Genomic DNA, 14,600 nt, shown 5'->3' with positions numbered 1-14,600 from the left:
ACTGAAAGTAGTTTAGCTAAAGGGATATGGTAGTGCATGGCTGGTATTCTTAGGGTCCCTGGGCTGGGACTCAGAGTAGTGAGCGGGCCTGGGTCCCCCCCATAGGCCACTGGGGAAGCAGCCTACAATTGGACAGTGATAAACCCCGAGAAGGTGAACTGAACTACTTAGTGGCTGAGCTGGGACCAGAATAGACCAAGAGGGTGAAACCACTACCTCCAGAGAGGAAGCCCTGGGAGTATGGCCGATACCAGGGCCAAGACTATTTAAAGACTGCAGACACACGTGAGCAGAAGGGGTGCTTGTGAGAGATGGGTGCCATGCCATTACAGTGTTTTTGTGCTTGAAATTATTAACATAATTTTCAGCTGCTTTGGAGAAATTTGTTTTCTAAGTATCTTGTTTAACGGCATAAAGGTGTAGTACTCCTCATTCAGGATTAAGTCTGTGGCAAGTTAAAATTTTTTTAAATAGGTTAGTATTTTTATACCCAACAAGTATGCTAATTATTATGAGGGACATCTTCTTTCCCATATGTCCAACTCAAAAACTGACTTAAAACACAAAATAAATCAAAATATTAAGATGAGGTTAAATGAGAAAATTCAGCTAGTAGGAAAAATTTGAGTCAAAAGAGAAATTAGTAGTTTAACATTTGGGCTCCTTTGTCATATTTACGATGTTTGTGATGTCACTAAGTGGCACTGGAATCTGGTTTGATTCTTTATACGTACATAAGAATAGCCATACTGGGTCATACCAATGGTCCATCTAGCCCAGTATTTTGTCTTCTGACCGTGACCAATGCCAGATGCTTCGACGGGAGTGAACAGAACAGGGCAATTATCAAAGTAATCCATCCGCTGTTGTCCAGTCCCAGCATTTGGGAGTCAGAGGCTTAGGGACGCCCAAAACATAGGGTTGCATCCTTGACCATCTTGGCTTATAGCCATTGATGGACCTTTCTGCCATGAATTTATCTAATTTTTTTTAATCCAGTTATAGTTTTGGCCTTTGCAACGAGTTCCACTGGTTGATTGTGCATTGCGTGAAGAAGTACTTCCTTTTGTTAGTTTTAAATCTGATACCTATTAATTTCATTGGGTGACCTCTTGTTCTTGTGTTATGTGAAGGGGTAAATAACACTCTCACTTTCTCCACACCATTCATGATTTTATAGACTTCTATCATATTCCCCCTCCCAATCCCCCAGTCATCTCTTGTCCAAGCTGAAGAATCAGTCTTTTTAATCTGTCCTCATACAGAAGCTGTTCCATACCCTTAATCATTTTTGTTGACCTTCTCTGTACCTTTTCCAATTCAAATATGTCTTTTCTGAGAAGGGGCAATCAGAACTTCCCACAGCATTCAAGGTTTGGGTATTCCATGGCTTTATATAGGGGCATTATGATCTTTTCTGTTTTGTTATCTATCCCTTTCCTAACCATTCCTAACATTCTATTAGCTTTCTTGACTGGCACTGCACATTGAGAGGATGTTTTCAGAGAACTATCCGCGATAACTTCAAGATCTGTCTTGAGTGGTAATAGCTAATTTAGACCCCATCCTGTTGTGTGTGTATATATAGTTGGGATTATGTTTTCCAATATGTATTACTATGTGGTTATCAACATTGACTTTCATCTGCCATTTTGTTGCCCTGTCACCCAGGTTTGTGAGATCCCTTTGTAACTCTTTAGAGTCTGCTTTGGACTTAACTACCTTGAGAAATTTTGTATCCGCTGCAGACTTTGCCACCTCACTGCTGACCCTGTTTTCTGGATGATTTATGAATATGTTGAATAGTACTCGTACCAGTACAGATCCCTGGGGGGGCTCTGCTATTTATCTTTCTCCATTCTGAGAACTGACTATTCATTCTTACTCTTTGTTTCCTGTCATTTAACCAGTTACTGATCCATGAGAGGACCCCTCTCTCTTATGCCATGATTGCTTAGTTTGCTTAAGAGCCTATGGTGAGGGACCTTGTCAAAGGCTTTCTGAAAATCCAGATATACTATACCTCCTGGATCACCTTTGTCCACATGGTTGCTGACCCCCTCAAAATTTTCTGTTAGATTGGTCAGGCATGAAATCCCTTTACAAAAGCTGGGTTGACTCTTCCCCAACAAATCGTGTTCATCTATATGTCTGATAACTCTGTTCTTTACTACAGTTTCAACGTGTTCACTTACGTGTCTGATGATTCTGTTCTTTACTATGGTTTCAACCAGTTTGCCTACCTGTAATGGCCAGGATTGCCTCTAGAACTTTTTTTGAAAATTGGCATCGCATTAGTTATCCTCCAGTCAGCTGGTACAGCTGTTGATAGGTTACATACCACTGTTTATTAGTTCTACAGTTTCATATTTGAGTTCCTTGAGAACTCTTAGGTGACTGCAGTGGTCCTGCTGACCTATTATTGTTTCATTTATCAATTTGTTCCAAAACCATTTCTGTTGACACCTCAGTGGGACAGTTCCTCAGATTTGTCACCTAACAAGGGTAAAAGTGAGAAAGCTGTTAATTGTTAGTAACCGTTAGGAAAGAGAGAGAAAATAAAGCCAAAAATATAATGTCCCTATATAAACCCATGGTATGCTGACACGTTGGATCCTGCATACAGTGCTGGTCAGCCCATCTCAAAAAAGTTAAATCAGAATTGCAAAAGGTGCAGAGAAGGGCAATGAAGATGATTAGAGTTATGGATCAGCTTCCAAATGAGAAGAGATTAAGAAGACTGGGATTTAGAAAAAAGACAAATAAGGGAAGATATGATAGGGGTCTATATAATTGTGAATGGTGTGGGTAAAGTGAATAAGGAAGTGTTGTTTGCCCCTTCACATAACAAAAAACCCAGGGATCACCCAATGAAATTATTAGACAGCAGGTTAAAAACAAACAAAAAGAAGTACTTCTTCACACAACACAGTCTACCCGTGAAACTTGTTGTCATGGGATGTTGTGAAGGCCAAAACTATAACTGGATTCAAAAAAGAGCCAGAAAAGTTCATTGAGGATATCAATGGCTGTTAGCCAGGATGGTCACGGATGTGATCCAGTGCTCAATGGTGTCCCTAAAACTCCAACTGTCAGAAGCGGAGCCTGGACAACAAGGGATAGATCATGTGAAATTGCGCTGTTACATTCATTCCCTCTGGAGCATCTGCCAGTGGCCACTGTCAGAGACAGGATATTGGGCTAGATGGACCATTGGTTTGAACCAGTGTGGTCATTTTAATGTTAATTGTCTAAAATGTTGTTAAAATATAGTACTAGCTACCTCCTTAAATGGTGACTTTTTCTTCTGGAATCTGGGGATATCTTTTTATTTAGGATTAGCCCTTCTTCAATCATCTGTGGCAAGCAACTTGTGTATCTGTGTACCTGTGAATCTGTACAAAATGCAAATATTGACATGGAAAACTGTGATTGTTTTCATTGATTGAATTTACTGACATCCTTTATTTTCTGTTTTTACTAATTTTTACTGAATAATTCTGGGGTTTTACAAAAGCTACTATTCATTTTTAACTGATTTTTTTTTCCACTCAAATTTTGGACTACTGAAGTACATGAAAATTCTAATCATATTAAGAAAATCCAATACTCTGTTGTATGTTTATTAATAAGTAAAGAAACTAATTGTAACTGTGAGGCTGTCTGTTAAAGTAAGGCAATGTAGTGGAAGATACACTTGCTTGTATATATGTACATATGTGTACGTCAGTGCTTGAGTCCTTTAAAAATAAACAAAAAGACCAGTGCTGGAACTCCCTGGAACCAACACCCTACTCTAGAAGGAGATTAAACTGCTTCTACTTTCAATACCCTTTTCTCTGTTTTTTGCTCCCCCCCCCCCAGTCCTCCGGTCCATCAATATTAACCCCAATATTTTCACAGAAAACTGTCTAATAAATTTTTTTGCACTGATTTTCGCGTGCTCCCCCCCCCCTTTTTTTTTTGTAATAAACAATGGTATACTCCCAAGAAATTTTAAACACAATAGAAACCAAAAACAAAGAGCCTTTGGGTTTTCCAGCTTTCAAGATGTGCTGAGATCAGGTGATGCAAATTGTGACTTTCTTTGTCTATGCTTGGGGCTTGGATTGGTTGCTGGCTACTGATTGCCGAATCCCAAGTATTGATACGGTCTGGCAAATGACCTTAAAACATCAAACCAAAAGCTTTTGAAGTTCACCTAAGTAATGTTTTCCTTTTGGAAATATTTCCTTTGTAATTTTAACATGTACATTTAAAATAACTACATGTAAATCATGCAGTTTGGGGAAAAAACTTACATATACTTTTTAAGGTTTGTTGCTTAAAATTTTTAGTGAACCTTTAAAGTTTAAAAATGTTCTAAAACTGTGTAATGTGAATTCTATATTATATATTTATTGAAGCAGTTATTACTAAGCCTCTGGTATCCTGAAAATATTTTTATGCTAATACATTCATGAGACATATAAATCTAAAAGGGAAATTGAAAATTTTCCATTACAAAAATTATGCCCTGTGGCTCTGTTAATAAAGGGTATACATTGTACATTAGCAGTAGCTAGAAGATACACATATGGTTTTACAAATGCACCTAATTTTGAAGGGTTGGATTTTAGAAATTGCAGTTGCTGTATGAATAAGATAATTATTACAATATGTTAAGGCAGGTTCTATATTTGCTGCTGTTATCGGCTTTTGTACCAAAAAGTGTGATTAGCCCAGGTGGTTTGTGGCTTGCCTGTATCCCTTGATACGTATCTCATTAATAACGTTTGTAGCAGATGTTAGTTCTAATGAGTGGAGCTGAATGTTCAGACAGGAATAGTGTGGATAAGGTAATGAGACACCAGTCTCGAAAAAAAATCTCCTCCCAAGAAGAATATTAAAAAGGTTTCAAATGTGTATTGAATAATTTAAAATAGTGCAAACAAAAACAAGGCTATCTACATTTTATCATGTTAATGCACATGAACTGATCCAAAAGCCAAAGTATTAAGGAGTTTGAATTACTTTATTTACAATTGTATGAGTACCTTTTTATATTTCATATCCATATACATGCAGTTTCTATTAAAATCATAAATATAATTTAACACTATCTTTTTAGTTACTATAAAAAGTAGAAAGAAAGCTCTGTCTGTGATAAAAGACTATTGGATTTGAAAGAATATGAAGTCAAGTGTTTTCCACGTAAAATAGATTGTTTTAAATTAGATATCCTAAGTGAAAATTACAGTGACTACGTAAAGTACCATGGAGGATGAATGTGTCTGATTTATCTGAGCAACTGTATACTGAGATCACTGGGGGTGAGAGGATGGCTAACAATTGACTTTAAGGCATACATATCTGATCGAATGCTACAGCTTCATGGAATTGTGATTGGGAAAAAAGTGGGTTGTTACCTAGTACTTTTTATAATGACCCATACTCTTACAAGAATATAATATAAACTAACTTAAAAAAACCCAAAATTCCCCCTGCCCCCTGAGCTAACATAATGCTTACGTTGGGCGTATATGTCAAATGACTTAACAAACAGACTGGCTGGAATCCACAAGGAGATTTTTTTTTAAAAGAAGCATTATATACTATAATGCTTGGGTTTCCCTCAAGTATAAAGTTAAGCTATAGATACTATAGGTCTGAGGTGATATGATGTAGCACATTTTTGCACATGTGAATGAAGGATCACATCATGTCACTTATAGACTTGAAATTTTTGCTTTTTAACAAATTCATTCTAAATTATTAACTGCTCAGGCTTTTAATTTTCTAGCAACTTGTCTGTACTTGTAATTATGCTTCTCTGGGTAACACGAGCTTTAACAGGCTACCTTCTATTGGTTGTTTGATTAAAGGAGAGTGAATGGATATTACAGTATTGTAACAGATTTCTATTATGATTTTATTTGTGTATATCTGTTGGTTGGGGGGGTGAAAAAAGGGGGAAGTGTTGAAAGGATGTGTTTAGGGGCAGAAATGGTGATGCTTTGCTTGTAGCTAAATTAAGAAATTTAACTTATTTTGCTCAGTTTCTTCAGTTTACAATGAGATAGTTAATCCTTCCACAATGAGTGCTTTTTCTGTGATCTCACCTTTGTTCTTATCAGATAGATAATTAGAGATCTGGACATTGTTGTTTCATAGGATGTGTCTGTTTGGTGGCTCCACCTGCCAGAAAATGGGCATTTTTCTCCAGTGTTCTTTTGCGGCCAAATAAAGTTGGAAGACTCACCTAGTATCTCCATCTAACTTTGAAAGGAGGATGGCATTAAATGGCCGTAACATGATATGGAGGTCAGATTTTCGTGATACATAATTCAAATGCAGAATTTTAATAAATCCACTTGGCTTCAGCACTCTTCCAGGTGTTGGTTTGATTACAAAAATGAACCTAATTGTATCAACTATTATTAGCCAAGCTATCAATATATACTGAATTTTTTCACCTGGTAGGTGCTTTTTTCTTTGTTTCAGAAGTGGACTTGTTTCCTAGAGTACAGTGTGTTGATGGAGGTGCTCTCTTTCCTCAGATAAAACCAAGTTCTGATTACTTCATGTAATTAAAAAGTTAATGGCGCTTTTGATAAGAATAGAAATATGTGCTGTGGTGCTCTGTCTTGAGGGAAGAAATTTAGACACAAGATTGTGTCTTCCATTATCTTCATCTGCAACCTGACATCGCATTTTTTGCTCCCATTTTTTTGCTCAAGAGTGAGAGGGAATCCAGGCTTTCTGGTGAGTGCTCCAGCATGGGATTATTTTTGTTGGTAATCATACTGTAAGGGTCTTTTCACTGTAGCTTCCGCTGGTTGTGCCTGAGTTTCTAGATCTGTTTGAGAATCAACGAGTAGATTCTCTAACCGGTTTTTTGCTTTCTTCAGTGAGGCAGTATCATAGAATCATAGAATATCAGAGTTGGATGGGACCTCTGGAGGTCATCTAGTCCAACCCCCTGCCCAGAGCAGGACCAATCCCCAGCTAAATCATCCTAGCCAGGGCTTTGTCAAGCCTGACCTTAAAAACTTCTAAGGAAGGGGATTCCACCACCTCCCTAGGTAACTCATTCCAGTGTTTCACCACCCTTCTAGTGAAAAAGTTTTTCCTAATATCCAACCTAAATCTCCCCCACTGCAACTTGAGACCATTACTCCTTGTCCTGTCATCTGCTGTCACTAAGAAGAGTCTAGATCCGTCCTCTTTGGATCCACCTTTCAGGCAGTTAAAAGCAGCTATCAAATCCCCCCATATTCTTCTCTTCCGTAGACTAAACAATCCCAGTTCCCTCAGCCTCTCCTCATAAGTCATGTGTTCCAGACCCCTAATCATTTTTGTTACCCTTCGCTGGACTATCTCCAATTTTTCCACATCCTTCTTGTCGTGTGGGGCCCAAAACTGGACACAGTACTCCAGATGAGGCCTCACCAATGTCGAATAGAGGGCAACGATCACGTCCCTCTATCTGCTGGCAATGCCCCTACTTATACACCCCAAATGCCATTGGTCTTCTTGGCAACAAGGGCACACTGTTGACTCATATCCAGCTTCTCGTCCACTGTCACCCCTAGGTCCTTCTCTGCAGAACTGCTGCCTAGCCATTCGGTCCCTAGTCTGTAGTGGTGCATTGGATTTTTCCGTCCTAAGTGCAGGACTCTGCACTTGTCCTTGTTGAACCTCATCAGATTTCTTTTGGCCCAATCCTCCAATTTGTCTAGGTCCCTCTGTATCCTATCCCTACCCTCCAGCGTATCTACCACTCCTCCCAGTTTAGTATCTGCAAACTTGCTGAGGGTGCAAACCACACCATCCTCCAGATCATTAATGAAGATATTGAACAAAACCGGCCCGAGGACCGACCCTTGGGGCACTCCGCTAGATACCGGCTGCCAACTAGACATGGAGCCATTGATCACTACCCGTTGAGCCCGACAATCTAGCCAACTTTCTACCCACCTTGTAGTGCATCCATCCAGCCCATACTTTTTTAACTTGCTGACAAGAATATTGTGGGAGACCGTGTCCAAAGCTTTGCTAAAGTCAAGGAATAACACGTCCATTGCTTTCCCTTCATCCACAGAACCAGTTATCTCATCATAGAAGGCAATTAGAGTAGTCAGGCATGACTTTCCCTTGGTGAATCCATGGTTCATTGTAACTTCTTACACTGATATATAGTAATCTATAGTAATACAGGATGCTTTGTTAGTCCTGGAAGATTTCCATGAGGAAATGTTGTTCTCTGAACTGGAGACTTGCTTTATCGACCTTGAATACTTGTTGTTCAGCTGTTGTGATAAGTGATTCCTAAGATTCTGAAATAATTGTTTCATCCACAAAAAGAACTGTCTTGCTACTGCTGCCAGGGGTAGATTTGACAGTGATTTTTGGCTACCACCTGCCAATGGCTTTCACAATACTTTATGAAGACGGTTTAATTTTAAATGTATTGACCAAGGTGATTGCAAAATTTAATCTTAACCAGATCTGCCAGTTTTCCCAAACTACTTTCATTATATGAGAAACCTAGGCTTGATGCAAAGACAGTATTAAGTTACTGTAGATAGGACAAAGTCTTTTAGAAAGTACTCTACATCATGGAGTGAAGTGATTTCTGTCCAGATACTTTCCAAATGGACTGGATTCTACATACACGTATTCTGTTAATTGGCTGAGGTTCCTGTACTTATAGATTTGAGGTTAAAAGTTATTTCTTTGGCATGATTAGAGAATGTTTGTGTTATGGAAAACTGTAACAGATCCTCTTGGAGCTCTAGCTACGTTTATGCAGCACTGTTTTCTGTATTTAGTATCTTAGTCAGGCTTCGTTTGGAAGAGCAGTCTTTTATTTAGTCCTTTTTTCTCCTTACCCTACCTTTTTAGGGACGTACTGCTAATTACTCTCCCACAAGTGTAGCTCTGCAGAGGCAATTCTGGGAAAAGGATGCTACTTTACTACTAACTCTTACATTATAAACTTGGGGTGTGAAGACTTACAGCTTTTTAAATTATCACTTTGTTCTGACACTTAAATCTGTGCGAGTACTTCGTCTTTATTACCAGAAAAGAGTAGGTCTAGGGTAGGTTTCTCTGTGTAGGTCTGTGTGATGAAGACTGCTATGAAGAAATGGCTGCTTCTGACAATGTCCTTAACTTTTTTTAATTGCTCCATTTAATTCCACTGATTCTTTTGCAGGCATCCTATTTCTAATATACTTAGAGAATCTCTTGTTTATTTTTACACTCTTAGCCATTTGCTCTTCTAATTCCGTGAATGAGATTTGCCTGTAGGGTGCACATTGTTCACTATCTTTAGGAATACGATTGTACCATCATTTAGGGTTTGTGGCATTTTTGAGGGTTCAGGCATACATTGCATGTAGTGTTACATAGTTTGCAAAAAATGATAGCGTAACCATCTGCTCCAGTTGTTTTAAGGGCCTCCCTTTATTGGATTGCTTTATTTATGCAATCATAGGAAATACTTGTTTCTAGATTCTTGGATAATTGTGTCTCTAACAAGGATGAATTTTGTTTGAGTAGAAAACTTTCTATGATGTTTGGATTAGGAATATTGTAGAATGAAGTTGCTTGTAATCAGTTTGTTTTTGTACCTAGAGTTTTGTGTTTGATGGCTTGTAATATGTGGTGGTGATTTGTTTAAATATGCTAGCATTACTTCTGTTTATTCCCAAATGCAAAGATTCTTTAACTTTTAAAATAAAGAGTATATATCTGCTTGTTTTCTCATTAGAGAAATTCTAGTTTAAAAAAACCGGGCATATGAGACGTAGTAGTTTTGTGTCCACTGTTACATCAGCTTTTCAAAATTCTACTCATGTGGAATGATTTTTTTTTGAATGGGCAGGACCCTACAGGTGACCAGCTGAAGCTGGGAAGCATGAGATTTGATCATAGTTACTGTCTTAATGCAGAGCTGCAAGTGTTGTTAATATAGTGAGGGCAATGAGGAAAATTCTGTTCTCCCACCAGCCCACCAAGAAAAGAGATGAACAAGGGGAATAAATAGATTCACAAATCCCAAACCCAGAGGGACCATCCAGGCTCCCCCCACCTCCCTGACTGTAACATTTCCTCCTAGAAGATGGATGAAATCATATCATTTGAAAATGTCTTTTAATCTCATTTTAATGATTTCAAGCAATGGTGAGTCCGCCACTGGCCCTGGTAATCTATTCCAATGTTTAATTCCCCTCCCAGCGAGGAAATTTTAATCTTATTTCAAGGTTGAATTTGTCTAATTTCAATTTTCACTAATTGGATCATATGTCTTTATCACAAGATGTGTAAGTACTTAGGAGCGATCAAGCCACTTTCAACCTGCTCTTCAGTTAACTGAATAAATTGAACTCCTTAAGACTCACATCATAGGGTTCGTTTTCCAGCCCCTGAATCGTTTTTGTGGCCCTCCTTTGAACTCTCTCCAGTATGTGCAAAAAGAAAAGGAGGACTTGTGGCACCTTAGAGACTAGCAAATTTATTTGAGCATAAGCTTTCGTGAACTACAGCTCACTTTATCGGATGCATGCAGTGGAAAATACAGTGGGGAGATTTATATACACAGAGAACATGAAACAATGGGTGTTACCATACACACTAACAAGAGTGATCAGGTAAGGTGAGCTATTACCAGCAGGAGAGTGGGGGGGGGGGAACCTTTTGTAGTGCTAATCAAGGTGGGCCATTTCCAGCAGTTGACAAGAATGTGTGAGGAACAGTGGGGGGGGGGGGGGGGGGGGATAAACATGGGGAAATAGTTTTACTTTGTGTAATGACACATCCACTCCCAGTCTTTATTCAAGCCTAAGTTAATTGTATCCAGTTTGCAAATTAATTCCAATTCAGCAGTATCTCGTTGGAGTCTGTTTTTGAAGTTTTTTTGTTGAAGAATTTCCACTTTTAGATCTGTAATCGAGTGACCAAAGAGATTGAAGTGGTCTCTGACTGGTTTTTGAATGCTATAATTCTTGACATTTGATTTGTGTCCATTTATTCTTTTACTTAGAGACTGTCCGGTTTGGCCAATGTACATGGCAGAGGGGCATTGCTTACCTCCCTGATTGGCATTGAGCCTTGGTGGATGTATTGAGGTCAGTGTAGTGTGAATGTAAACACTGTGTTAGCTATGTTACCCCTAACAGTTCTCCAACAGTTGTTCCAGAAAGCTTGACACTGACCGCTCTGGTCACAATTGTGAACTCCACTGTCCAGGGGAGACCGAAGCCACCCCCCCTTTATGACCCTGCAGATTTTTGAAATGCCTTTTTGTGACCGTCCGTCTTGGCGAGCACACCTAGCAGCTCTCCACTGTTGTGCGCAACTGCCCAGCTGACCATGCGAGCTACACATTCCAGATGTGCTCTGGCCTTGAGTAGATAGGAGATATATTGGATCTCCTGGGCCTGTGGGGAGAAGACTGTGCAGGCACAGCTACAGACCAGCCATAGAAATGTTGACATCTATGAGCACATTGCATGCAGGATGCAGGAGAAGGGGTATGAGAGGGACCAGCATGAAAAAGAAGCAGTTGGATCAGGCATAACAGTAGGCCAGGGAGGACAACAGGTGAGCTGCAGATCTGCTGCTTTAACAAAAAGCTGAATGCCATACTTGGTGGAGACCCTACACCGTGCACACCACGATGGGTACCTCTGAGGAGCCCAAGTCACAGGACTCTACTGTAAACAGTGAGGAGGAGGAGATGAAGGAGGATTTGAGACATGGGGATCCAGTTATGCCCTCAGCCAGGACCTGTTTGGGGCTCTCCTGCAGTCCAGTCAGTCCCGGTAGTTGAGCCCAATGCAGGGGAAGGAACTTCAGGTAAGTGTATACATTTATTTCACATTCATGATGGCACCCCCAACGTAGAAGGACACAGCTATATAATTTTCATTAATTTACTCATACTAGAAGAGGTAGCAGTACAACAAAAAGAGGTAGAGTTATCTACTTTTCATTCCTCTGCAGAGTTAGGCAAAGGTAGGGGGCATACAGAGAAGTTTGTTTATGTACACAGGTGTGTCCCTTGAATCCTCCTGAGAAATCTCAACCAAACTTTCATGGAGGTATTCTGCAATCCTCTGCCAAAGGTACATAGGGATGGCAGCTTTATTTCTCCTGCTATGGTAGGACACTTGCCCATGCTAGTCTGTGATAATTTCAGCAGGCATCATTGCAATAAATAGGCTAGCAGCATATGAGCCCAGGTGGTGTTGGAAGGCCAGCAGCAGCTGTGCTGTCTGTGCCTTTAACCTCAGGAGTGAGATATCAGCTAAACCCATCACTGTCTGTGGCAAAAGGTGGCAGTATTCAGTGCCATTTCCCTATACTCATAGTTTCGTACGATGGAGTAATTCCCTCCTTATTTCCCTCACTCCTGGCGGGCCATATTCCCCATGGCTGGTGCTGTGAGTGGTGCCGTGCACAAGCATTCAGAAGCAGAAGTGTCAATAAGCATGTCTTGTTTAAAAGTTTAAGGGAGAGGGGGAAAGCAGTTCTGAATCTTTACTTTCACTTTCCATTGTGACTATTGGCAATGGCAGCTCTGTATTTTTTGGCTGCAGCAGCTGCCATTGTGGCCTTGAGGGGTTCCCCCTCCACACCCTTGGAATGCCTGAGCCAGATAAGAAGGACAAAGAAGAGGGCCGAGGATGTCATGTTCAGTGAAATCCTGGAAGCTAGTGCTGGATCAGACCATGAACAGAGGGCCTGTGTGGAGAGGGAAAGAGCAGATAGGACCAGGAGTCAGAGAGGGAGATGCACCAGTACATAATGGAGCTTCTCCATCTGCAAACTTGACTGCTGGAGACTCTGGTGGACCTAAAGATTCAACTATACAGGCCTCATCTTTCTTTGCAGTCCATGGAGAACTCCGGTATAACACCTCCTTACATACCCCCTCAACATTCCATATGGTTTCAGGGGCTGCATCCATACCCTACCATTCCATGTTGGGGGGACATTAAGGACAACCATAGCTTCACGTGTAGTGACCTGTGAGACCATGGTTGATGTATGTGTAGCTAAAATGGCCATGAATGGTCCTTCCCCTTCTTTGAGCATTGTTCCATGCATTAAGGTTTTAATGTATTTGCTTTTAACTTGCACAGAATTTTTGAATTGTTTTCATTACGCAATAAATCTCTATTGTTTGGAACATAATTCATCTCTATTGGTTCCCAACAGATGATGCAGAATGCCTGGTGGCAGTAAAAGCACCCACTTTGTTGTTGTTGTTGTACACTGACACAACTCATAGAGTCAGTGACAATGTAGTAATCATAAATGTATCGCAAGGACCACAAAATTAATAGATGCATTGTCAGAGTTATATTCATAGGTGTGCACGAAGCATTGCACAGTTCCTAACAGGCCCTCAGAGGCAGGGCCAGGTAGAGTGCAGTATGCCACAACACGTTACTGTGACTTGCTGTTAGAGTGCTCTTTTGAAGCTTCTCTGAGCTTTATAGGTCTATGTTGAAGTCTTCTGATGCCCTTGTGTCTGGATGTTCAACCTCAGAGACAGTTGTTCCACCTCCACCCTGCCAGGGGCATTTTTTCCCTCTCTGCTTCACAGATATTATGCATGTCAGAGCAGGTGGCAATAACTATTGGGTTATTTTTCGCACTGAGATAGAATCTTGTGAGCAAACAATGCCAGCGCCTCTTCAGTCTACCAAAATTCTGCAGCTCCTGAGCTGGTAGTTGAATCTTTCCCTGGTGCTCTAGAGGTGGCTGGTGTGTGGCTTCATGAGCAAGGGGTAGGCTAAGTTCCCCAAGAATCACTTTTCAGCATCGCCAGTGGTCATCTGCCAGTTGAGAAAGAAAGTTCTTGCTAGCAGCTTTCTAAACAGTCCTGTGTTCTTAAAGGTGTGCAAACATCATGCACTTACTCTCACCAGCCAACTTTGATGTTGGTGAAGTGTCCACCATGATCCACCAGTGCTTGTATAACCAGGGAAAAATAGGCTTTTTGTTGATAGGCTTACTCTGTGGCAAGGTGGTCTGGTGTCAAAATAGGGATGTGTGTGTGCCGTCTATTGCCCCACTGCTGTTTGGGAACCCCACAGCCACAAATTCATCCGCTATGTCCTGTGCATTGCCCTGAGTTACAGTCCTGTATAGCAGGAGATGATTAATGGCCCTACATAGTTGCATGACAACAGCCCCCACAGTTGCTTTTCCACCTCCAAAATGATTTCCCATTGATTGATAGCAATCTAGCGTTACAGGTATCCACAGTGCAGTCACCACTTTCTTGTCCACTGTCAGTTTAGTTCTCATTATGGTGTCCCTATGCAGGAGGGCAGGGATGAGCATGGCACACAGATCGAGGAATGTGGCCTTGTGCATCCAGAAGTTCTGCAGAGACTGCTAGTCATCCCAAGCCTGCTTTACAATCTGATCCCATCAGTCAGTGCTCATTTCTCTGGCCTAGAAGCAGTGCTCCACCATTTGCAGCTGCTCCATAAACATGGCCAACAATTTTGAATTGGTTCTTGTTATATCGAAATGGTCATGTTCCCTGAGGGCCTTCTGGAGGATCAGGTGTCCTGTGCTTGCAACATTCATGACAA

At 40.6% G+C, this 14,600-nt stretch overlaps 1 protein-coding gene across 4 annotated transcripts in view; it reads left to right on the top strand.

The window, feature by feature from the left end:
• Positions 1–14,600, top strand: part of RNGTT (RNA guanylyltransferase and 5'-phosphatase) — a 451,332-nt gene that overhangs the window by 83,930 nt on the left and 352,802 nt on the right. The gene's annotated exons all lie outside the window — the stretch shown is intronic.

The sequence above is a fragment of the Caretta caretta genome, chromosome 3, assembly GCF_965140235.1.
Source record: "Caretta caretta isolate rCarCar2 chromosome 3, rCarCar1.hap1, whole genome shotgun sequence".
Classification (NCBI taxonomy): domain Eukaryota; kingdom Metazoa; phylum Chordata; order Testudines; family Cheloniidae; genus Caretta; species Caretta caretta.
The sequence above is the reverse complement of the archived record's forward strand: the minus strand, read 5'-3'. Positions and strand labels throughout refer to the sequence as shown.